The sequence below is a fragment of the Molossus molossus genome, unplaced genomic scaffold, assembly GCF_014108415.1.
Source record: "Molossus molossus isolate mMolMol1 unplaced genomic scaffold, mMolMol1.p scaffold_m16_p_15, whole genome shotgun sequence".
Taxonomy (NCBI): domain Eukaryota; kingdom Metazoa; phylum Chordata; class Mammalia; order Chiroptera; family Molossidae; genus Molossus; species Molossus molossus.
This window is the reverse complement of record NW_023425350.1, coordinates 15,631,996-15,656,148: the sequence shown is the minus strand read 5'-3', so window position 1 is coordinate 15,656,148 and position 24,153 is coordinate 15,631,996. Positions and strand designations below refer to the sequence as shown.

The window sequence follows — 24,153 nt, the reverse complement described above, 5'->3', positions numbered from 1 at the left end:
CGTGCCCCTAGCGGAAACTGAACCCGGGACTCTCTGGTCCACAGGCCGATGCTCTAACCACTGAGCGAAACCGGACAAGGTGAGGATGCCCTTCTTATCACAGGGCCACTCATACACACAACCACAGCCACTCAGACTGGGACAATTTAGACACACCAATTCACCTAATATGCACATCTTTAGGATGTGGGAGGAAATCATAGAGTATCAGGAGAAAACTCATACAGACAATAGGAGAATGTATAAACTCTATATGGGACAGTGATTCTAGCCAGGGATTTTTGTTTCTCATCAATATTGTAATGAAACAATGCTGAACAAAACCATGTTATTTGAGGACCTGCTACATACATCAAGTAATTTCAGATTTGCTAACCCATGCCCTTATGAGAAACTAGATGTGCTGAATACAATACTTGTATACAATTCTTTTTATCTTTAGTCTTACAGTATCTAATCAAAATACTATTTTCTAAAGTTTGATTATTCTTTTCTTCCTCCTCAGTGTGGTTGTTATTCATTTGTAATAGAGATAGGTTAATTTGTTTTTCATGAAAAGTCAAAATTTTCTTACCTTTGTCCTATGTATGTATGTGTGTGTATATACACACACACATATATATATGGTGTGGTGGGTTTTTTTTTTTTTTTTCTTTTTCTCTGGCTTCTCTTAAGATTTCTCTTTATAAGTGGCTGGATTAGGATATGCCTCAGTGTATCCTACCTAGTTCCATTAAGCCTATGGGATTATAGCTTTCATCATATTTGGAAATTTTTCGGGCACTGTTTCTTCAAATATTTCTTCTGCAACCACAGCTCCCAACCCCCCAGTCCTGGACTCCAAATGCACATATATTAGATCACATGATAATGTCCCACATCACTGAGGCTCTTCCCCCGCCACCAGCCTCCCTCACCCTCACCCCTATCCTGTGCTTCATTTTTGATAGTTTCTATTACCCTTTCACTGATCTTTTCTTCTGCAGCACCTAACTTGCTATTAATCCAATTACCTGAATTTGTCATTTCAGATATTGTACTTTTAGAGGTTCTAATGGGTCTTTTTTTTCCCTAATCCTCACCCGAGGACATTTTTCCATTATTTTGTTCAGATAGAGTGGGAGGGAGAGAGAGAGAAACCTCAACATGAAAGGGACACATCGAGTGGCTGCCACTCGCACAACCCAACCAGGGCCGGGGACAAACTGCAACCGAGGTACATGCCCTCAGTGGGAACCGAACCTGGGTCTCTCTGGACTGCAGGCCAACGCTCTAACTGCTGAGCCAAACCAGCCAGGGCTAATGGGTCTTTTTTTTTACATCTTATATTTCTCTCATGTTCACACTTTCCTTTATTTATTTATTTATTTTTAATTCTCACCTGAGGGTATTTTTCTATTTATCTTCAGGTTGAGAGAGAGGGGGAGAAAGGAAGAGAGAGAACAACATCAACATGAGAGGGACACATCGACTGGTTGCCTCCTGTATGACCCCAACCAGGCACAAAGATGAACCACAACTGAGGCATGTGCCCTTGTTTGGAATCGAACCCAGGACTCATTGGTGTGTGGGCCAATGCTCTACCGCTGAGCCAAACCGGCCAGGGCCATGCTTTCCTTTAAAAGCAACATCTGTCACCCTGGCCAGTTTTGCTCAGTGGTTAGAGAGTGTTGGCCTGTGGACCAAAGAGTTCCGGGTTCAATTCCAGCCGAGGACACGTACCTTGGTTGCGGTTCGTCCCCAGCCCTGATTGGGGTTGTGCGGTGTCTCTCTCTCTCTCTCTCTCTCTTCCTCCCTCCCTCCCTCCCTCCCTCTCTATCTGAAGATAAATGCAAAATTATCCTCAGGTAAGAATGAAAAAATAAAGAATAAATAAATAAACAAACACATAAATCAATAAATAAAAGCAACATCTGTCTTCTAAAGTCATCATCTCTGTTATTTCTAGGTCTGTTTCCATCAACTGATTTTTCTGCTGATTAAGGGCTACATTTTTCTATTTCTTCATTATGTCTATTAGATTAACATTTTGTACATTTTGTCAATGTATGCATTTTAAGTTTTGTTTAATTATTTTTAATCCTCACCTGGGGACATTTTTGTGCTCTATCTTCAGCTAAAGCGGTGGGCGGGGGGACAGAGAGAGAGAAACATGGATGTGAAAGAAAGACATTGACTGGTTGCCACCCACACGACCCCAACCGGGGCCAGGGGGAAAACTGCAACCGAGGTATGTGCCCTTAGTGGAACCAAACCCGGCCTCTCTGGTCCACCGGCTGACGCTCGAACTGCTTAGCCAAACCGGCCAGGGCTATTTTTATTTTTTTAAACATTCATTGCTTCTTTTTTATTTTTATTATTGTTTTTATTGACTTTAGAGAGAGAGAGAAAAACATCTACGAGAGAGAAACAATGATGGCCTGTCTCCTGCATACCCCCTACTGGGGACCAAGCCCACAACCCAGGCATGTGCCCTGAACACAAATCAAAACGGTCAGGGACTTTTTAAAAATGTTGAGTTTTGGCCCTGGCCAGTTTGGCTCAGCAGTTAGAGCACCGGCCTGTGGTTCAGAGAGACCGAGGTTCGGTTCCTGCTAAGGGTATGTACCTCGGCTGCAGTGTGTCCCTGACCCCGGTTGGGGTCTGGGGTCATGCAGGTGTCTCTCTCACGTGGATGTTTCTCTCTCTCTCTTCTTCCCTCTCTCCCTCTCGCTCTATCTGGAGATGAATGCAAAAATGTCCTCGGGTGAGGATAAAAAAAAAAAGAAAAAAGTAAAAGAAAATGTTGAGTTTTGCTCAGGTGGGCAGTTAAATTAGTTGTGAATCTGCTTAATCCTTTTGAGGCCTGTTATTTCAGCACAGTTTTAGAGTGGGGCTGGAGTAGCCTTTTCTCTAGAGTTACTTTAGCCCTGCTCCTAAGGAATACCACTTCTGGGGTCTCTCCTAAATGGCCCTGATATTCAATGAGATCACTCCACTCTAACTGGTCGAACTAGAATAGTATCTCCTAACTCATTATAGATCCCAATACTTTTACCAGCTCTCTGGTAGCTGTTCTTCCCCCAACAGCTATTTTTGTGCCCAGTCCATGGAGCCCTAGGCAGCTTAATATCCAGCCAAAGACTCCAAGAAACTTTTCAGTTTTCTAGATCTGTCTTCTATGGTAATTAAACCTATAAATTCCAGACTCCCCAGCCTCTCCAGATGCCGATTTCTACTTCCTTGGCCCAACAGGACTGCCTTGCTTTGTTTAGATCCTGCTCTGGAATCTAGTTTCAGACAGAAAGCCAGGGAGATAGCAGGGCTCAATTTATTTTCCTTCTCTCAGGCAGTCCTGCCCTGCCTATTACCAAACAGCTAAAATACAGTTGTTTCATTTTGTTTTGTCCAGTTATCTAGCTGTTTATGGCCAAAGGGTAGTGTAGTACCAGTTACTCAGTAATATCTAGAAGCAGAAGTTCTCAACAGCTTTACTGTCTTCTAAAGGTTAAGCAATCCTTAATCTCTTTTGGAATACGTTCAAAATAATTTGAGAACCCAATGAAAATCATGGATCCTTTACCCATGTCTTTATACCAATATGTATTCATACAAAATTTGGAGTAGAACTTCAGGGAGTTCACAGTCTCTGCCCCAACCCCCCTGACTTCTATTTTTCTCTGGTGTTATCATTTATAGTACTGGTGTACTGTACTATCATTCTTTTAAGGTTTTAGGGCCAATTTTTATTTACTGAAAATTTGCTAAGGCTAGAATTAAAATATTTGGGCCAGGGAAGTTTCTTTGTTTTTGATCAAGGTTCAGAAAAAAATCCAGCTACTATTCTTTCTCCGCATGTGGCAGATATTTCTCACATACCTTCATGGTGATATATTGGCAGTTTAATACTACAGACTGAAGAAACAATGCCTAAGTAATCTGGACTTTGTATTCGATTTCTTTTTTTATCCTCACCCGAGGACATTTTTCCATTTTTTGTTCAGGTAGAGTGGGAGGGAGAGAGAGGAACAGAGAGAGAGAGAGAGAAACATCGACGTGAAGGGACACATCAAGTGGCTGCCACCCGCACGACTGACCAGAGCCGGGGACAAACTGCAACCAAGGTACATGCCCTTAGCGGGAACCGAACCCGGGTCTCTCAGGACCGCAGGCTGGCGCTCTAACCGCTGAGCCAAACCGGCCAAGGCTGTATTCGATTTCTTAATTTGCTTTCTTTCATTATATAATTATTAAAAAGCAAATTATTTTATTTTACTATCCCAGATTTAGCCACTAGCAACAGCAATAGTGATACTGAATTATAAATATATATATGGCAGTCTCCCTTATCTGTGGGGGGCATGTTCCAAGACTCCCAGTGGATGCCTGACCCATGGATAGTACCAAACCCTATATGTATTATGCATTTCCCTATATGTACACACTTATGATAAAGTTTAATTAGGCACAGTAAAAAATTTGTAATAATAACTAATAATAAAAATAGATTATAATACATTGTAATAAAACTTATATGGCCCAGACCTGGCCGACTGGCTCAGTGGATTGAGCATCATCCCATGGACTGAGTATTCCCAGTATGATTCCCGGTCAGGGCACATGCCAAGGTTGCTGGCTCAGTCCCCAATGGGGGACATGTAGAGGCAACCGATTGATGTTTCTTTCTCATGTAGATATTTCTATCTCTCTCTCTCAAAAAAAAATCAATAAAATATATTTTAAAAAAAACAAAAAACTTATATGAATGTGGTCACTCATTTCAGCAGATCCCTTGCTGAAGTCGTATAGGTTCAATGCTTTCTGGTGCAACTTGCTGCTGTCAATCAGGAATGCATTTTCTGTTCATGTCTTCCACTCACTATCTTAATGCCTTTTCCATATTAACTAAGCAGTTATCATGCACTGTGGTCATAATTTTTTTGAGTCTACAGTGCAAAAACAAAACTAGCACGAATTTCTTTTTCCTTCTTCACAGTTTCAAGGATAGAAGATTCGTTCTTTTTTCTTTTTATATAATCCTCACCCGAGGATATTTTTCCATTTATCTTCAGATAGAGTGGGGGAGGGAGGAGAGGGATATATAGAGAGAAACATCAATGTGATAGAGACACAATGACCGATTGCTTCCTGCACGACCCCAACCAGGGCCAGGGACAGAACTGCAACCAAGGTACGTGCCCCTGACCGGGATTGAACCCTACACTCTTCAGTCCGTGGGCCAAAGCTTTAACCACTGAGCCAAACTGGCCAGCGCAAGAAGATTCATTCTTACCACAGATCTTAACAACCTCAGCATACAACTTTTTTTCTTTCCTTATTAAGTCAGAACATTCACCTTTTCACTTAAAGGAAGTACTTTCTCTTTAAAGTTTCTCTTTAGTATATCTGAATCGCCAGCATCACTACTCTAGAGCTTTGGGGCCATTCAGTAAAAATAAGGGTTACTTGAACACAAGCACCTGTGATAGAGCAGCAGATGATCTGATAACCAAGATGGCTACTAAGTGACTAAGTGGGAATGTCCAGTATACAGTGCTGACATTCTGTACAAAGGGATGACTGACTGACAGACTGACTTCCCGGACTGGGTAGGGCAGGGCAAGACATTGTGAAATTCATTACTGCTACTCAAAAAGGTGTGTGATTCAAAACTGATTAGTTATTTCTGGAATTTTCCATTTAATATTTTTGGATTAAAGTTGACTGCAGGTACAAATGTCAAAAAGCAAAACCATGGACAAGGAGGGGCTACTGTATTTCGCACACATACCTATTCATTCTTCTCTAACTACTTTTAAAAACTGGCACTTTCCTAGCTTACTAGTCTTTAGAGTACAAGCCAGCCTCGTCAGGACAGATGGATGTGAATAAATACCACCTCAGAAAACACCATAGTCCAACATACTCAGCAATAAATACCTGCTGATTTAAGTAATGGAGGGAAGTTGAGAAAGTAGAGACAGAGGGTAAACAGGAAAGGAGAGCATTTTAGGGTGCTTGATATTTAATTATTAAAAATCACTTGATCAGCAGTTAGAGCACTGGCCCAAGGACCAAAGGGTCTCGGGTTCAATTCCAGTCAAGGGCATGTACCTGGGTTGCAGGTTCAATCCCTGACCCTAGTCAGGTTAGTGCGGGAGGCAACCAATCAACCTCTCTCACATGGATGTTTCTCTCTCTCTCTCTCCCCACCACTCCCTCCCACTCTCTCTAAAAATCAATGAAAAAATATCCTCTGGTGAGGATTAACAAAAATAATAATAATAAATGATCAGAATGTAAAGAGTTTATTTCTGAACTCAATCAATTCTAAACTGATCTGTATGGCTATCTTTATGCTAGGACCACAGTCGATTATTGTAGCTTTCCTGTAAGTTTTGAAATCAAGTAGTGTGCCTTCCAACTTTATTCTTCTTTTTCAAGATTATTATGGCTATTCTGGATCCTCTGAATTTTCATATGAATATTAACCACTTGTCAACTTCTGCAAATACGTTATCTAGGATTTTCATAGGAATTGCACCGAATCTGTAGATCAATTTGGGCAGTATTGCCATCTTGTCTTCTGATGTACGAACATAAGGTATTTCCATTTACTTAAATCTTTAATCTCTTTGAACAATGTTTCTAGCATGCAAGTCTTGCACTTCTTTTGTTAAATTTATTCCTAAATACCAATTCTTTTTGATGCTATTATAAATAAAATTATTGTCTTAATTTCATTGCTACTATATAAAAATACATTAGATTTTTTAATGTTGCTCTTGTATCCCATTCAGACTTTCTTTTCTTTTTTTAATGACCAGAGGGTGTTATTCATGAAATATTTTTGTTTATTGATTTTAGAGAGAGAGAGGAAGGGAGAGGGGGGAAGAACATCAATGTGAGGGAGATACATCTACTGGTTGCCTCCTGCACGAGTAGGGGGTTGAGCCCACAATGGGGGCATGTGCTCTGACCAGGAATCGAACCAGCGGGATGACACTCAACCAACTGCACCACACAGGCCAAGGCCCATTTCTAGACTTTTTTTTTAAGCCTCACATGACGACATTTTTCCATCTTTGTTCAGATAGAGTGGGGGGTGGGGGGAGACATCGATGTGAGAGAGACACATTGACTGGTTGCCCCCCACAGTGCCCTGATTGGGGTTGGGGACGAACTAAAACTGAAGTACGTGCCCCTGGCTGGAATCGAACCCGGGACTCCGGTTCGTGGTTCGACCCTCTAACTGCTGAGCCAAACTGGCCAGGGCTCCAATCATATTTTGATGATGTTAGGTTATACACTATATATCAATAAGAAAAGACAAGTCTGGTATGAACTTACTTTGAGAATTAAGAAAGGCAAGTATGGCCCTGGTCAGTTTGGCTCAGCGGTTAGAGTGTCAGCCTATAAACCAAAAGGTCTCAGGTTCGATTCCTGATCAAGAGTACATAGCTGGGTTGGCAACCAATCAATCGATGTGTCTCACTCACATCGATCTTTCTCTCTCTCTCTCTCTCTCTCTCTCTCTCTCTCTCTCCCTCTCCCCCTCCCTCCCTCCCTTCTCTTTCCTCCCTTCCACTCTATCTAAAAATTAATGGGAAACTATCCTCGGGTAAGGATTAACACACACACACACACACACACACACACACAAGAAGAAAGAAAGGCAGTGTAGAGCACAGTAATTAAGAGGATGCAAGCAAACATGGTCTCTGGCTCTGCTGCACACTAGCTGTGTTGCATTGGGTAAAACTTGATTAAATCTCTATAGCTGTACCTCTGGTTTCCCCAACTAGGGTAGGAATTGCAATTTCCATTTCCAGTACATTGTGACAATTAAATGAGACTATATATAGAAAGCCCATGTACATAAAAAGCCCCCAATTAAGCTATTAAATTGATTCTGAATACTTCTCTAGCTACTCAGTTTCAGCTTTCTCCCCAGTCTAATACTTTGCCCCTAGTGAGACAAATTGTCCATCCTCCTTTTGGCCTGACCTTATGTTTTTCTCCTGATTATGCAGTTCCTTGATCCAGTCCAAACTGTATCCCAGGCAACAGCATGACTCTCAGGTCAGCAATTGTTGTGAATTTTCCCTGAATTTGCTCACTTATCTCCAAACCCTTTGTTTGCTTTCCACCTTCCCTTCCTTTTTATGGATATTACAACTCGTCACATAATAAAATATTTTCTAAATTGTTACAAAATGAATTCATATACTATCTCTAAAAGCCACCAAATCTTCAGAATCTAGAACTTTTTAATTAACTCTTTCAAATTTATCAATACATAATGTTTACTCTCCACTCTCCACGTATCATGACAACTTGCCATTTGGTCATGATACGTTTACATCGGAATACTTTGCAATGGTACTTGTTTATTCTGTATTAGATAAAACACAGCTACTTTAAATTCCTGCTAATTTACTTGACTTCCACCAACCTTTTACCTCCTCCTCAGCTCTAGTTTTCAACTATGAGTTTGTTTTGTCTAAAAAAACAACAAAAACCCTTTCAAGCAACCTCTTCTCTAGCTTATTTATCAGACGACAAAACATCTGCTTAAACAAGTTAAATCTGTACTGATTCACTTAAGACACCACCAGCCAAAGCACAAAACCATTTCATTCCAACAGAGTAGTAGAATTTAAACATTGTTGGTATGTCTCTTACCAAATAGTTCCAATAACACAGTGTAAACTTAACTACAAAGAGAGACTGCAAATCCAGTAAAAGATACAGTAAAAAATGACAGGGGAGAACTACTAAGCCATTGACTAATGAAAAATGAATACAGGAACAGAAAAAGATAAGCATGGCAGCACAATAAGAAAGATTAAGAGTCCCTTAAAAAAATCAATAACACGCCCAGCTGGTGTGGATCAGTGGTTGAGCATCAACCCATGCACTAAGAGGTCACCAGTTCAACTCCTGGTCAGGCCACATGCCCAAGTTGTAGGCCTGGTCCCCAGTGGAGGGCATGCAGGAGGCAGCCAATCGATGTTCTTTCTCATCGATGTTTCTATCTCTCTTCCTTCCTCTCTCTCTCTCTAAAATCAATAAAGAAAAAAAATTTTTTTTAATGAATAACACTTTTAAATATATTTTAATGACTCTATGCTGACACTATAAAAGTCAAAAAGAAAGATTTATACAACTATTTATACAATTTTTGTCAGAAAAAGTATACCAACCCTTCCACACTAGAGTCTCTCAGGGATAAATGGTAATTAAGTATGAAAATTATAGCTCTGGCCAATTTGGCTCAGCAGTTAGAGCACTGGCTCTCGGACTAAAGGGTTGCTGGTTCAATTCCCAGTCCAGGGTACATACCTGATTTGTAGGTTCGATCCTGGCCCCAGTAAGGGTCAAGTGGAAGGCAACCAATGAGTGTATTTCTCTCACATAGATGTTTCTCTCTCTCTCTCTCTCTCTCCTTTACCCCTCCATCCCTCCCACCCTACTTCCCTCCACCCCTTCCACTCTCTCTGCAAATCAATGGAAAAATATCTGTGGGTAAGGATTTAAAAAATAATTAAAATTATAATCTAAATGCTGTCAAATACAAGATAAAACTTGCTTTTATAGGTTAGAATTTAATTTCTCTGAAATTTCTCAACATTTTTGTTTTCCATTATTTGCTAGAAAAAATGTTTACTGTTCTGAATGAACTTCATTTAAGTGAATTTCCTCAGTACCATTATTTCATATATCTTATCATTTCACTTTTATTTGTGTCAGTCTCTCATATTAGATTATAAACTGAGTTAGTAGGAACCACAGAAGCATTAAAAGAGGTATACCATCAATTCTCAAACTTTTTGTTCTAAGGACCTCTTTATGCTCCCTAAAATTACTGAGGATCCCAAGAGGGTTTTGTTTATGTGGGTTATATCAATTTCTATTTACCATATTAAAAATTAAAACTAAAAAAATTTTAAATATTTGTTAATGCATTTAAAAATAGAACCATACAGTAACTTTATGAACAAAATTTTTTTTCAAAACAAATATAAACTAGTGATAAGAGTGGCATAATTTTATAGTTTTGTAACTTTAATGTCCAGCTTAATAGACAACTGGATTTTCATATCTGCTTTTGCATTCAATCTGCTGAAATATGCTGTTTTGGTTGAAATATACGAAGAATGTCTAACTGCATAGATAGATAGATAGATAGATAGATAGATAGATAGATAGATAGATAGTTGGAAAGGGAGGAGCATTTTAAGAGCCTATTCAGATAATTGTAAATATTCTTCTTTGACACTGTAAAAGTGAATAAATGATACTTTCTTAGAGATTAGTAACAACGTGGAATCTGGTCTTATCAATGAATTTTTCATATTCTATTACATTGAATCCATCTGTTACTTTACACTTTGAATTAATCTTTTTATTCATGCACAATTTTATAACACCATGGTACTGGTTATCTGGAAAATATTGGTTCACTACACAGTTCTTCCAAATGTTAACAAATCTCACTACACAATATGAAAAAAGTCATATTCATTAATATTACCATGGACATCATCAGGAGAACCTCTTAAGAACTGGAAAGCTATTGAGCTCATGGAGAGAGACAAAAGTTTTCAAAAATTCTAATTTTCATTTAAAAGCATGAATTATTTCATTGACAACAAATACCATCATTTCATTCATTTAAAAAAGTGTCATCTGTCAAATAGTCAAGTCTGAACAATCACAGTATACCAGTTGTTCTTTTCGTTGTTGTTAATACTTGTCCTAGGATATTTTTCTATTAAATTTTTTTTTAATAGAGTGGGAGGGAGAGAAGGGGGAAGGGAGGGAGGGAGGCAGGGAGGAACATCAGTGTGACAGACAGACATCAATTGGTTGCCTCCCCCACCGGGCTGGGGATTGAACCTGAAACCCTTTGGTCCAAGGGCTGGTGGTCTGACCACTGAGCAAACCAGTCAGGGCTTTCTTTCAAGAATAAATAATGTTGCCCTGGCTGAGTAGTTCAATGGTTAAGGGCCAACCCAATATGCCATGGTTCGAGGTTCAATCCCCAGTCAGGGCACATACAAGAATCAATCAATGGCCCTGGCTGGTTTGCTCAGTGGTTAGAGCCACAGATCAGAGGGACCCAAGTTCAGTTCCCGCTAAGGGCATGTACCTTGGTTGCAGTTTGTCCCCAGCCCCAATTGGGGTTGTGTGGGTGGCAACCAGTCAACACGTCTCTCACATTGATGTTTCTCTCTCTTCCTCCTCTCTCCTTCTCTCCCCCCTCCCTGCTCTATCTGAAGATGAATGCAAAAATATCCTCAGGTGAGGATAAAAAAAAAAAAAATCAACCAATGAATGTATAAATAAGTGAAACGACAAATCAATATTTCTCTTTCTCTCAAATCAATTTTTTTAAAGAAAAAGAATAATGGTATTCCATGAAAAAGGCAGTCAATTCAAACAATTTCACAAGTGCTTTTCCTTGAGACAACCATAGCTGTCTCATAATGATGCAGAAATATTTTATATTTACTTCTCATTTTGTTGCACAGAACAGATATGAGCTCAAGAGTGAAGCTTTAATAAAATTAATAATTCTTTGTGTTTCATTAAGGGCATTTTTTTTCTTTTTTAAATCCTCACCTAAGGATCTGTTTTGATTGATTTTTTTCAGAAAGAAAGAGGAAGGGAGAGAGAGAGATACATCGATCAGTTGCCTCCCATGCACACCTCAACCTGATAACAAACTTGCAACCTTTCCGTGTACTACAGGAAACACTCCAACCAAGAAACCCAACCAGGGCAGAGCATTCTTTTTTTTTTTTATCCTCACTCAATGATATTTTTCCATTTATCCTCAGGCAGAGTGTGCAGAGCGGGGGGTGGGGGAGAGACAGAGAGAACATCGACACAAGAGACACACATCGACTGGCTGCTTCCCGCATGACCCTGACCCCAACCAGGGCTGGGGACCAACCTGTTACCGAGGTATGCACCCTTGACCGAAACAGAACCAGTGACTCCTTGGTTTGCTGGCGGACACTAACCGCTGAGCAAAACCGGCTAGGGTCAGGGTAGAGCATTCTTAAGTGAAATTACGCTTTGTATTTTTTCCTGTGAGTTCATAGTGGTAAAGAATACAGTAACTTTTCCAGAATTTACATGCTATACAATTTGTCCAAGAAGCCTGATCCCTGAAACTAAGGAATTCCAGTAGAAAACTTGTAGCTATACATCCACTATAACTCAAGGTAATAGACAAAGCAGAGTAAAGAATCTACAACTGACAACATAGAAGTACAATGCCCCAAAACCAAAACTGCTATCATCAGAACTATCTGAACAGTTAAAGTTTTTTTTATTTTTATATGTTTTTTGAACAATTAAAGTTTGTCAATGCCTTGCTATATAAAGCATGTATATTTTTAAGATATGCCTCAGAAAAGTTTAAGTTGCTGAAAAACATAAATCCTGAAGAACAATGCAATCCCACATTATTCCTGGGACAGTTAGGATTGTCTTTTTTAACTACATAGGCAAAGATCCAATTTTAGGGATGAACTCAGTAGGGGCCTTCTACAGTGGCAGACCCACTAGCTTCAACCATGACCTCTATTAAAGACAACTTCTGGGGCATAAAAATCCCAAAGCATCTACCTCAATGCTGTTTAGAAAGAAAAGAGGCTGTTATTAGGTAATAAGAATGTATTGTCAGATGAAAAATGCTTTTAAATATATGAGATCATAGAAGTAATTAAGAAATTCTTAATTTCAAACTACTACTAAAATGCAAGGAGGTGCATCAGTGGTCCTAGCTATAGTGTACAGTATTCTCTCTTGAGGAATATGCATGAACTAATAATACACTGCTCAGCAAAAAAAAAAAAAATTAAAAACAATACATAAAACAACTCTTTCTTTCCTCAATACTTCTACAGAAGAAGAGGTATGACATGTCATTGAGTTTGCTTGGCTGGCTTTAATTAAACCTGCCCAGACAGTCTGAGAAAAATGACTCAGCAAGACTCAGCCCATATGTTAACTAGAGTTAAGAGATTAACACTATTAAGTTAAACACATATTTGTCTAACATGCCCAATTTACAAATTTGGAAAGAGGCTCAGAGGTCAAATGACTTGCTCAAGCTCACAAAGCAAATCAACTCTGATTAGAACCCTGTCTCTTGACTCAATATTCTATCTAATATATCACTAATGATCACTAAAAGATAATTTCCAGGAAAAATTAAAGGCTCATGGTCAGTGTCAGGTCCTTTTTTATTTTTTTTATCCTCACCCGAGGACATTTTTTTTTCATTTTTTGTTTAGACAGAGTAGGAGGGAGAGAGAGGAAGAGAAAGAAAGAAACATCGATGTGAAAGGAACACATCGAGTGGCTGCCACCTACACGACCAACCAGGGCCAGGGACAAACTGCAACCAAGGTACGCGCCCTTAGGGAGAACCGAACCTGGGTCTCTCTGGACTGCTCTAACTGCTGAGCCAAACCGGCCAGGGCGGTTCTTTTAAACATAGTCTCTCATGCTCTTTAGAGATTAAATCACACAATGTACATTTAAGAATTTCAATACATCTTTGATAAGTCTTTAACTAGAAAATTCCAACTACAATCCATTCTCTACATTATTTAAGCCAGCCATCTTTTAAATTTCAATGTCACATTCCTGCTCAAACCTTCAGAGGAATTCAAATTCTTAGCAAAGACTACCAGGCTATGCATGATCTGGCCAACACTTAACTCTTCAACATCTACTGCTGCTTCTGCTCCCTCCCTATCTGACTCACAACTGCAACACAGACCTTTCAGGTCTTTGAACTCCATAACACCTCTTTATTCACCAAGGACCTTTCCATGACTATTTCCTCCATCTGGAATGTTCTTCCTCTCCTTACTCTTTTCTCCTATCTTACTAATACCATCTCAGATAAAGCATAAATGTCAGTTTCTTTGGAAAGCATTTCCTGATCCACCTCCCCAGCCCTGAAATAGATTAAGACTAAGAACCTTCGTTTATTTTGGTTTCACAATGTATTCTCTATTCATAGTAAAAATCTAAGTACAGAATTATTCTGGTTTGTTTTTTATCTGATGAATATGTATCACCAAAGTGCTGCAAGTATAGTGATCACTAAATCTGTTTGACCAGAACAGTCTTCATCTATCATGTTTTCTTTCCAGCATTCTGTCCACATTTATTATGTCTCAGATTTTACACTTTTTAAAAAAAATCCTCACCCGAGGATATTTTTCCATTTATCTTCAGATAGAGTGCAAAAGAGAGAGAGAGAGAGACATCAACCCGAGAGAGACGCATCGAATTGGTTGCCTCCTCCATGACCCCGGCCAAGGCCGGGGACTGAACCGAAACCGGGGTATGTGCCGTTGCCCAGAATCAAACCCATGACTCTTGGTCCACAGGCCAATGCTCTAACTGCTGAGGCAAACCAGTCAGGGCTCAGATTTTACACTTTTAGTGCAGTTGCTTTAAAGTAAGTGGGGGGGTTTGGTAGACCTTCAATTGGTACTACAAATTTCTGCCAAGGTCTTACGTCATGTGAAACAAATGTGCAATGTAAATAATAACACATGGTTAAATCTAAAAAGATGACCAGTGATAACCTGTCCCTATTTCCCAATCCTCCAAAATGCAAAATAACTGACATTTCCCCTTCCAGCACAGCAAGCTGATATCAAGTGTAACAAAAGGCAGTCAACTCCTTCTGATGCTAGGAGGAGAATGTTTAAAGCTGTTGCCTCAACAAGATGCAGAAAGTCATCAGGTGGAATAAATAGAAAACATGGAAAGTTATAAGAATACATGAAATGCGTATGAGCAGTCCTTTCAGGATATACCGAGAGTATAATTGCTTTTGCTACAATTATTTTATCATTTATTTTATAGTATATATCTATAATCAATCTATATATTTTGTAATAAGTCTTTTAGACAATTCACTCAGAGAAAGTTTATGGTAAAAGTCACAACACTGACAAGAAACAAATCTGAAGAAACAACAGCATTTAATTCAAAAGGTAGTAGTTATTGTAAGACTGTGTTTGAAGATGAAAATAAGCGTACAGCTGCAAAAGATGCTTTTACAAAATATTCTGTGATGCTTAGCTTTAATCAAATTAGTATTCTAAATTTTTCAATTCCAGTTTCTTGTCCATTCAAAAAAATAATAATTATTATTATTGCCCTGGCTGGTTTGGCTCAGAGATGAGAACATCAGCCTGCTAACCATAGAGTCACGGGTTTGATTCCGGTCAAGGGCATGTGCCTCAATTGCAGTTCGGTCCCCAGCCTAGGTTGGGGTCGTGAGAGAGACAGTAAGATGATGTGTCTCTCTCGCATCAATGTTTCTCTCTCTCTTCCCCTCTACCTCCCTCTCTATCTGAAGATACATGGAAAAATATCATCAGGTGAGGATTAAAAAAAAAAAATTATTAATCTGATGGATTCATTAGCCTAAGAACTTCACAAAGAGATTGTAGATGCAAGTATATCAGTATCATGTTTCAAACAGAAAAATCATCATCCCATTAACAGCATAGTATCTTTGATCCAATTGATGGAATCAAAGCTTTTGGAAGTTCATTCTATTGAAGGTGAAACATCTGATAACTGTGAATATTATTTGTGAATTCAATAAAAAAATATAAAACACTAAAGAAAACTGTTTTCTTTTAGTGATAATGAGAATACAAATTCTAGTGGTATATAATGTCATGGTAAAAGCGGTGTTTCTACTAAGCTAAAAAATTTTTAAAGCCCCATTGAAAAAAAATATACTTGGAATGACTATGGAATACACATTATTCATAACTGCATACAAAAAGGCTATACTATGCTACCAACTGAAAGATAAACTAATGGTAAAATTTAGAAATACATAGTGACTGAACTATAAAATTTGTGATAGACCTGATAATGATCACACACACACACACAAAAGGCAGCATGTAATTTCTGTTACATGTGTTATCATATTTTGAAACGTTTGAGCCTGTAAAGAACTACTTCACAAATCTACCTAAGTGTCCTAAAATATTTATTTTTTTTATCCTCACCTAAGGACATTTTTGCATTTACCTTTAGATAGATCTGGAGGGAGAGAGGGTGGGTGAGAGAGAGAAAAACATTGATGTGAGAGAGACACATCAAATGTTTTGCCACCCACACGACCCCAACCAGGACCGGGGACAAACTGCAACCGAGATACGTGCCCTTAGTGGGAACTGAACCCACGACTCTCTGGTCCACAGGCCGATGCTCTAACTGCTGAGCCAAACCAGCCAGGGCTACAATGGTATCTTTTTTAAGTATATTTTTATTCATTTTTTAGAGAGAGCACAACGGAGAGAAACAATGTTGGCTGCCTCCTGCATGCCCTCATTGAGGTTTGAGCCCACAACCAGGGTATGTGCCCTGACCAAGAACAGAACTGGGACCTCTCAGTCCATGGGACAATGCTCAATCCACTGAGCCACACCAGCTGTGCTACAACGGTATTTTTATAAATAAATCTTCTAAATTTTATTTATATTTTTAAATCTGTTGGAAGCATTTAATTAAAGTAGTCAATGACCTTAAATGCCCAAAGTATCTTCAGATTTTTAAATGTTTGGTAAACTGCAATTACTAAAAATAAAAGATTACAAACAGGAAGTACCAAATCAAAGTATCTACACTCTCCATTTTATCAGCCCTAAAATACACCTTAGAGGGCTATAGAAAACTCTATTTAAAAAAACACAACCATGTGAAAAAAACCATTCTTCAGAAAAATACGAGACATGGCTTTATAGAGATACAGCCAATAAAGGTATATGAATGCCCTGGCCAGTTTGGCTCAGAGGTTAGAGAGTCAGCCCGCAGACCAAAGCGTGTCAGGTTCAATTCCAGTCAAGGGCACATACCTCGGTTGCAATTTGATTTCGTCCCAGCCCTCGTCAGGGTCGTGCAGGAGGCAACCAGTCAATGTGCCTCTCTCACCTCAATGTTTCTCTCTCTTGCTCTCTCGCTCTGAAGATAAATGGAACAAAATATACCCCCAGGTGAATATTTAAAATAAAAATAAAGCCCAGTTGGTGTGGCTCAGTGGTTGAGCATCGACACATGCACTAAGAGGTGGCTAGTTCAATTCCTGGTCAGGGCACATGCCCAGGCTTGGACCAAATCCCCAGTGGGGGGCATGCAGGAGGCGGTCAATCGATTTTCTCTCTCATAGATGTTTCTACCTCTCCCTCTCCCTTTCTCTCTAAAAATCAGTAAAGAAAAAATTTTTAAATAAATAAATAAAAATAAAGGTATATGAACATGACAAAAAGAATATCCTGGGTCATGATTTTAATAATCAAATACTTGATACTAAAAAATGGTTTTGCTTCAACAAATACATTCACTTTTTAAAAAATAGTATCTATTTAAAAATGCAATAAAGGGGTTTTTGAAATTTTTTTATTGATTGATTTTTTTAGAAAGAGAGGAAAAGAGAGACAAAGAGAGAGAAATGTCTATTTGTTGTTCCACTTATTTATGCATTCATTGGTTGATTACTGAATGTGCCCTGCCGGGGTATCGAACCTGCAATCTTGGCATGTCAGGATGATGCTCTAACCAACTGAGCTACCACACCAGGACCGAATAAATTCATTTTTAAGAATTATTTTTGAAAAAGGTGTTTGAATAGAGAAAAAAACAATATCAAATATTTCAACAAAAATCAGCCCTTGGCACAAAGGTTTGTAAATATATACATATATGTATTTCAACAAACTATGTAACTATTTTTAGCACTCTCTTTTACTCTCAAGAGAGTCCCAGTTTGGATGATCAATTATATGGTCACTCCAATCATTAGGCATACTCAGCTTTGTTCATGGTCTCCCTAAGACCTAGCACAGTGTCCACAGGAGGTATGAATATTTTCGCTGACTGAACAGCTCATTCCTTCAACTTTTCCAACAGTATATACAGATTAGATACCTGACGTAAGTGAATTCACAAATAAGGGGGGAACCCCCACCCCATTCTGCTATCACCTACCATTAACTATTTCATTCAGTTAAAGATATTATCAGTTATTAGTTGCCCAAGTTAGAAACCTAACTGATCCCTTACTCTCACCAATCGTGTCCCAACATCTAATCACACTAAATCAAGTCTATTTCTTTAATATTTTAATTCTCATCTTCCTAGCTCAGACCCTCATCATCTCTCTCTTGGATTCTACCCAGCATTTCGCAAATATGTCTGCCTCCATCAACTCCCATGTTAATATATATCTCTTCAGCCCTGGCCAATTTGGCTTAGAGGTTAGAGCATCGGCCTGCAGACCAGAGAGTCCCAGGTTTGGTTCCCGCTAAGGGCATGTACCTCAGTTGCAATTTGTCCCCAGCCCTGGTTGGGGTTGTATAGGTAGCAACCAGTCGATGTGTCTCTTTCACATCGATGTTTCTCTCTCTCTTCCCCTTTCCCTCCTTCCCGCTCTATCTGAAGATAAATGCAAAAATGTCCTCAGGTGAGGATTAAAAAAATATATATATATTATATATATATATAACATATAATATATATATATATTCATATTCTTTTCTGCACAAATCAAAGTATATATAGTACACTTTTTAAACAGAAACAAGAGTCATATCTTATATCTGAAATTACTGTTGCTCTACTCCAAACTTCTGACACCTAAGAAAATTCAAATTCCTTAACAAGACTTTCAAGGCCTTCTACTATCTAGCCACAATTTATATCCTGCATGCCTCCCACTCTAGCCTCTTTATACTATACACCTTCCACCCTCTAGCCTCTTTATACTACCCAAAGTCTCCAAACAACCATGTATAAACAACTACATTCCTATGCTGTTCCCTCTACCTGAAAATGCCCCCCAAACACCCGCACCTTATTAATCATGCTTTAAGGCTCAGCTTAAATTACCTCCTCTGAGACCTATACTCCCAATCAGAGCTTACCAGGTAGGCCCTCCTGTTTCACACATAACATCTTAAGATAGCTTTATTATTATTCACACATTTTAGAACAGTCAGGTGAACAACAGGATCACTAAATTGTGAGCTCTTTGAAAGAGAAACTCATAATTTTACTTTCATCTCTATATAACCAGCATGGCCCTTACATACAATATAGACCCAGTAGGTGCTTACTGAAATAACTAAGGTCCCTTGGTATCACACTGGTTGAAAAGGCTTTTTCACCATAATCTGGATTTCAACTGCTAACTCTAAAAAAAATTTAATTACAAGGAAAAATGCACCTCAACTACTTTTATTTCTATTGTCAACAATTTTCTTTCTGTAGCAAAGAGGTAGAATAAGCCATTAAAAGTGTTTTCCAAATCACCACTTTTTAAAGTAGTGTTTTTAACTTAAAAGTCTGCTCTATTTTCACTTACAACCATTTTTTTTAAATCTGGAAATGGGCCCAGCTAGTATGGCTTAGTTGGGTGAGCATCGTCCCATGTACAAGGAAGTCACTAGTTCGATTCCCAGTCAGGGCACAAGCCCAGGTTTCAGGCTCAATACCCAGTAGGGGGTGTGCAGGAGGCAGCCACTAGATATTTCTCTCTCATCCATGTTTCTCTTTCCCTCTCCCTGAAATAAAAAAAAACATTCTTTTAAAAATATGGAAATTAACAGACACATGTTGTAAACTAAAATTTAGCACTGTTCTAATATATTCTAAATAAATACAGTTACCTTGAGATAAAATTAAAAGCTTTTTCTCAGTCCAGCCAGTTTTGCTCAGTGGATTGAGAGCTGTTCCATGGACGGAGAGGTCACTGGTTATATTTCTCATCAGGGCACACGCCCAGGTAGCGGGCCTCCATCCCCAGGAGGGAGTGTGCAGGAGGCAGCTGATCAATGATGTTTCTCTCTTATCGGTGTTTCTACTTCTCTTCCCCTCTCCCTTGCTCTCTCTCTAAAAAAAAAAAAAAAAAATCAATAAAAACATATTTAAAAAAGAAAAAAGCTTTTCCTCAGTTTGTTTGCCAACGGCAAAATTATCACATGCCCAGCAAGAGTGATATTCTCAGAATTTAATTATTTATTTTTTTAATCCTCACCTGAGAACATTTTTCCATTTTTTGTTCAGATATAGTGGGAGGGAGAGAAAGAAAGAGAAAAGCAGAGAGAGAGAGAGAGAGAGAGAAACATCGACGTGAAAGGGACACATCGAGTGGCTGCCTCCCACACGACCCAACCAGGGCCAGGGACAAACTGCAACCGAGGTACATGCCCTTGGTGGGAACCAAACCTGGGTCTCTCTGGACTGCAGGATGACGCTCTAACCGCTGAGCCAAACCGGCCAGGGCTCCAAATTTAAGTGTTACAGTACCCAGATCAACATCCTTGTACCTTATAAGCTAATACTTTTTTTATTTTGTTTTTGTTACAGATGTTTCTCATCCCCCCCCCCTCATTGACACCCTCCTCCCCTTCCCCTCCACCCCATCCCCAGCTAATTCTTTCTTTTTAGAAAAATAGAACCAGTCTTTCTGAGGTATGAACTCCAGCAGTGATTCGGGTAACACCTGGAGTAATTTACTATTACTTCAGATTCTCAGTACTCACTCAAAAATTGAATACCAACAAATGCCCAAAATGGAAAATACTAGGTAATAAGTATTATTCTTATAATAGGTGCATAAAAAACATTATTTCTAACAAAAGATTAACATGAATACCATACAGATACAGAAAGGTGTAGATTTCAAAATCTACAAAACAACTGATGATTATGCAATACCAAGCAGGCACAGGACACCATTATTTTCAGAAAGATGTGTTTTAAAGAGTCAAAAACAAATTAACAAAAATTCTTCAAATTAAGTCAGCTATAATGCTTTCCTTAAAATTTATATTTAAAGCCCTGGCTGGTATGGCTCAGTTGCTTGAGCATTGTCCCATGCACCCAAAGGTCATCAGCTCAATTCCCAGTCAGAACATATGCCCAGGTTGCAGGCTCATCCCCGGTGAGGGGCATGTAAGAGGCAGCCAATTGATGTTTCTCTCACATGGATGTTTCTCTCTCTCTCTCTCTCTCCCTCTTTCTCTCTCTCTCCCCCTCCCTCTTCCTTCCTCTCTCTCTAAAATCAATAAAAACATATTTAAAAAAATAATATTTAAAACTTCCAATTCTTTCTTTTCAGCTACTAATTCCCATCAATCACTTAATCTAAAAACATATGATAAAACAAACTGTATTTTAGAATAGTTCCCTAAACTATTCTCATTCAACTGAACAATTTAAAACTCAGTAAATTTATTTACTAAAATCCAATAGAATATCAGGGAAAAAGGCAAAATGTTTAAAGAACTAGTCTATTTGGCAGTACCACTTTTATGGAGCTAAAAAGTAAAGTATTCCAAGGGTAGACAGAATGTCAAGGATGGAGATGTTACCCAAATCATTGCTGGAATTGGAAATCATCATTAAGTAGGAACATTGTAAGCTAGGGCAAAGGGTATGAGTATTGATATGCAACACACACACACACACACACACACACACACACACACACACATCTTCATTACAATGTCCTAAACAGGGCCTCCTAAAAGGCATAACCTAGAAAAAGGTCAAAATCAGCTGAAGAAAACATGTACTGGGAGCTAAAGAAAGAAAGTTTAAAATAAAATGCCTTGAGTTAGAAAGAAGACGAGGAAAAGGAAAAAGAAGAAGTAGTAGTAATTTGTGGCACCTACACACAAAAACATCTTAATGAAAATTTTTCAGAAAAGAAATTGAAGAAAAATTAAAGGAGTACAGTCATATTACATAGAGTATAAAAATCAGTTACACTGGAGTTTATCAGGTTAACACTGAAATTATTCCCTTAGGCACACATTAAACCAAGAGTCACAAACAGCCTTCCAACATTAACAGTCCACATATTGCTTAATTTATAATTATTTATACTATATATTACTACTGAATTTGTTATTAAAGTATTTTATTGTATAGATAAATTACAAATTGCCAAACCCTACATGACTTATAATCTAAAAAGTCCATTGTTCTGCCCAGCCAGAGTGGCTCAGTTGGTTAGGCATCGTCCTGTATACCAAAAGGTTGCCAGTTCGATTCCCGGTCAGGACACATATCTGGGTTTTGGATTCTATCCCCAGTTGGGGCATTTATGGGAGGCAACCAATGTTTCTCTCTCATACCTCACACTGATGTCTCTGTGTATCTCTTTCCAACCCCAACCCCATTATTCTCTCTAAGCATAAGCATGTCTTTGGGTAAGGATTTAAAAAAAAAAATTTTTTTTTAAATAAATAAATAAAAAGCCCACTATTCTTAAGGGAAGCATATTAAGTTAAGAGCATGGTAAACCTCCACCTAAAGGTTAATCTTAAACCAGTTTCACTAAGGTGCTATTTATGGCCCTGACATTTACACATCTGTGCAAACCCTTTTGAATCCATTTAAAATAAAGAGATTTCTTCTTTAAAGGTATTATTCAATATGGAGAAATCTTTATGTTCATTCTCAAAACTGGTCCACTCACATTTCAAAGGAATCCTCCAACAATTTTAGTACTTGAAAACTGGTGAATAAATCTTAAGTTTATTTTATCCAGGCTCGTATTTTGTTTGTATATTCACCTTCAGGCCTTACTTTTCCATCGATGCATAGAATTTTTAAAACATTTTTTAATATAAGTAATTTTTGTTATTTTAAAATAAATCACGTGCCGTGGCCGGTTTGGCTCAGTGGTAGAGTATTGGCCTGCGAACCAATGAGTCGTGGGTTCGATTCCAGCCAAGGGCACGTGCCTCGGTTGCAGTTCGTCCCTGGCCTTGGTCAGGGTCACCAGTCAGAGGCAGCCAGTCGATCTGTCCCTCTCACGTCGATGTTTCTCTCTCTCTCTCTCCCTCTATCTGAAGATAAATAGAAAAATATCCTTGGGTGAGGATTAAAAAAATAATACTAATAACAAAATAAAATAAATCACGTATCCAGCATCTTGTAGAAAAACAATTCCACTAAAGTCTGATTATACATATGGCACTAAAATTTTGTCTTTTTAAATTATGTCCCCAAAATACACCAAACTTTTTACCTTGACAGAGACTACTGAAGGTAAAAGAATTTCTTCCAAATGACCATAACTATCAATTCACAAATTTGTAACTGTACAGTATAGCAACACAATCTTTCATCTTCATTTTAGTTTTCAGGTCTCCTCCCTAAATATCCATCTGGTAGCATATCCACTGGCTGGACATATTACCTGCACAAAAGCAAAAGTCTGTGGCTTCTCAGTTGCTTTGGACTTAATAAAATGGCGTTAAAAATCGAAGTCAATAAGGCACTAAGAAAACACCAAGTACTGTATGTGGCTCAGTTTACAGAATTTGTGACAATATGATTTGTTTTGATCTGAACTGTATTTATTTATTTATTTATTTATTTTTATCCTCACCTGAGGATATTTTTCCATTTTTTGTACAGATAGAGTGGGAGGGAGAGAGAGGAAGAGAGAGAGAGAAACATCGACGTGAAGGGACACATCAAGTGGCTGCCACCCGCACGACCATCCAAGGCTGGGGACAAACTGCAACCGAAGTACATGCCCTTAGCAGGAACTGAACCCAGGTCTCTCCGGACCGCAGGCCGATGCTCTAACTGCTGAGCCAAACTGGACAGGGCTTGATCTGAACTGTATTTAAAGATTGATAGAAGAGTACTCTCTAGATAAATGTAGTATTAGTAGCTGGTTGTTTAAATATTAACATTTCTTGAAGTATAGCAATGATAACAACTATGTAATAATAAGGCATCCTGAAGGGAATAACCAATTCTGTACTACTCACCACTGCATTCAGGTACTCAAACAGTGCCTGATACATTGTAAAACCTCATTTTTTTTTTTTAATGAACAGCAATGCAAAAGCCTATAGCTTAATTTCCTAGTTTATTTTAATAACTTATGTTCCCCTTGAAATACAGATCTTTATTTTGAATCAGACACCATATCATATACAAAATAACCTTTCTTAAGAGACATTAAAGCAAATAGAGCAACATAATGACAATTGGTGAATCTAGAGGAAGAATCTAAGCTTTTCGTAGATTTTAAATTTTTTCAAAGAAAAAGATTTTAGAACTATTATTCAATTAGGCAAA

At 38.5% G+C, this 24,153-nt stretch overlaps 1 protein-coding gene across 2 annotated transcripts in view; it reads right to left on the bottom strand.

Annotated features, from left to right (window-relative positions):
* Positions 1–24,153, bottom strand: part of RAB10 (RAB10, member RAS oncogene family) — an 83,625-nt gene that overhangs the window by 42,366 nt on the left and 17,106 nt on the right. The window lies entirely within an intron of this gene.